Source organism: Callionymus lyra, unplaced genomic scaffold (genome assembly GCF_982586985.1).
Source record: "Callionymus lyra unplaced genomic scaffold, fCalLyr1.hap1.1 HAP1_SCAFFOLD_26, whole genome shotgun sequence".
Taxonomy (NCBI): domain Eukaryota; kingdom Metazoa; phylum Chordata; class Actinopteri; order Syngnathiformes; family Callionymidae; genus Callionymus; species Callionymus lyra.
Window position 1 is genome coordinate 393,451 of NW_028258543.1, and position 3,225 is coordinate 396,675.

Below are 3,225 nucleotides of genomic sequence, written 5' to 3' on the forward strand. Positions count from 1 at the left end.
AATAACAAAATAACAAAAAACAATTAATTGATAACAATTTGGACAATATTTGTCTTAATCAGGTAGAGGATATTTATCTTCAACGTCACTCACAAAATGGAAAGAGGTGGAACTGGAGTCCTAAATTATGTCTAACAACTTACCGATGGTAGTTGTGGACGTTGTGATGGCACAGAATGGGCAAGATGGGGCACCACTTGTGTTGACATACCCTTTGACAAAATATACATATCAATTAAAAAAAGAGGTTGTGATTATTCCATCAGAATGAAGATGGATTCAAAATAATTCACAGTTATGAAAACATTTTCTATTTCATCAACATAAACTACACTTTACTAAAAGTTATTACAGTTCTGGTAAGATCAATGAAAAAGCATGACATAAACATAACTGCAAACAACCTAATAAATGGCTTTAAATAACTTATATTTAGCATGCAATGCAAATTTTGATGTAATATGCGCTATGGTGGCTAGCACTAGCTTACGCAAGCTAGTGTTTTACATTAAGTGAAAAGTACCAAAGAAAACACAAATATGACTTACCTGGGGTGATGCAGTTTGTATTAGTGATGGGATCGGCAGTTCTTTTGACTGTACTGAATAACTAGAATCAGTTCATTAAAAGGATTCGTTCAAAATATTCTTTCAGTTCGTTCGTTCACTAAATCACTAACTCAGTGCTTATGGAGCCCAGACTGCAATATCACCTACTTCCTGAACGCAGCCAAACAATCCGTTACTAACTTAAAGGATTCAGACCCGAGGTTAACATTCAATGCACTTCAGGGACAATGCAAAAAAAAAAAAAAGGACGCCCGGTGCGTTCACGGATAAGGAGCAGTACACAGACATTCGTGAGAAATTCAGCAAATAGAGAGGATCTTGAGGTGTGTTCACAGCTGAACATGAATCCTCGTTCACTGAAGGAATCCGTGTCTCGCGAATCCCCGGATGTGAATCCTCGTTCATTGAACGAATCTGTGTGTCGCAAATAACGGGATGTGAATCCTCGTTCACTGAACGAATCTGTGTCTCGCGCATCGGTAGCAGCCTAATGTGACAAACTCTCGTTGTGTATATACGTTTACAAACAAACGCAAATGCAAATGTAGTAGAGATTCTGTTACTTTTAAAAACACTGTGTGTGCGTTTCCAGCCTGTCCAATAAACAATTAAAGTGTGACTAAATGCTTGGTTGTTAAATGTTTTTTTGCACTAAAATAAAAATTAAATAAAACAAAAATAATAATAATACTAAAATGTAACATAAACTTAAATGCAATCAACAATAAATTAAAAAGGCCTTGTCTAAGTAAAACATTTTACTTGTTTTTAGATTTAGATTTAACATTTAGATTTAACATTTAGATATAGATTTAACATTTAAATATAGATTTAAATTTATATTTATATTTATATTTAGATTTAAGATTTAGATTTAACATTTAGATATGTATTTAACATTTACATTTAAATTTGACATTTAGATTTTATATTTCATAAATGTGAGAAATATTGTCTAAATGTCGGAAAACATAGCAAAATAATGCTTCTAAATCAGCGAATAAACAAGTAATTAATTGTACATTCATTGCCCTATAGAAGCTTGCTCACAACTCCTCGCACACCCTGCCCACGAGGGTAGCCATTCAGAGACCAGCGGCTTGAATCCTTCTGCTGTCATTGGCTGGACTTCTCCACCAATCATAGGGAGCTACCCGAGGGAAGAAGGGCGGGTCTTGCCGCATCTTCAGCAGAAAGATTCAGAGAAAATGGTGCAAAAAAAACGACGAAAGAAATACACAGCCTCAAGTAAGTTATATTTCTTAAAGTTGTGTTCATATAGTGAGGTGTTACCTAAATATTAAATTATGTTGACACATTTAAATATTACATTTAATATAGCGCAAATGGTGGCACTACCTCATTAAAATGTCTTATGCTAAAATGCTAAAACATCTATGGCTACTAAGGACAGTTCACTGAAAATAATATTGTAAAGAAAACATCATTTTCAGATAAGATTTCACTTTAAACCTAACTTTTTAAAACAACTTCAAATAAGTGTTTTCTTATGTTTGTTTTTATAAATTATTATTGATGTTTATAGCTAAATAAACCCTTTATTTGAAGTTTGGAAACTGTTCTGCAGGTTTACAGCAGCATGTTAGAAAACCTGATTCAGTTCATCCTCTGGTTTTATTCAAAACTTTTTTACTCCCCACATTATTTATTTATTTATTTAAATATCCCTTTTTTTGAACAGATAGTCAGGAAGTTGTCGTGGGAGAGGGGCTTCGCTCATGGCTGCATCTACACAACCGTGCTGGTGGACCTGTCAGTCAAATTCAAAGGAGAAGACATGGTGGTGTTTGGTTCCTGCACAAGGTAGGGGGCTTGAGGGGCTTGTATTGTGGCTAAAAAATTGTGATAAAAAAAAAAGATCCAGGCTAGGCGGCATGGTCCCACACACTGCGGTCAAGTGAGCTGCGATCTAGCCGCAACCTTAAAACACTTGCGTTTTTGTGAAGGTGTTACAGTAGTGGGAGAGAAGTCATACGCGGAAGGATCTACGACACTATTACTGATATATTCTCAAAAATACTCTGATATGGTGACATTAAGGTAAGATTTGAAGAGACATTTGCGTGATGAGACCAGAGTCTCCAAACATGTGTGAGACTTTTGGAAGAAAAGCAGCCGAAATAGGAAATATTTATTTTCTGCTAATCTGTTATAATTTCCTGTTTATTTTTTTGTTTTCTTACAAAATAATTCAATTATGGTTGTTTAAATAATTTAATTACTGACTTATGGCGTTATTTTTGCTTAGAAAGCTGTTTGTGCACAACCTTTTTTATTATAAAAAATAAACCTTATTAGTTGACAAAGATCTGACTTTATTTTCATGTTCAGCAGGTTTTGAAGTATAAGTGAACAACGTTTCATGTATTTTTACTGTAGAAATATGGATTTATTGTCAATTTAGTACAGTGTATTGATGTCCCTGTTAATCATGCACAATATATTTTAATTCTTATAAAAAAAACTCAATAGTTGACAAAGATCTGACTTTATTTTCATGTTCAACAGGTTTTGAAGTATAAGTGAAATAAGTTATGTATTTTTACTGTAGAAACATTGATTTATTGTCAATTTAGTACAGTGTATTGATGTCACTGTTATTGAAGCACTATATATTTTAATCCTTATCAAAAGA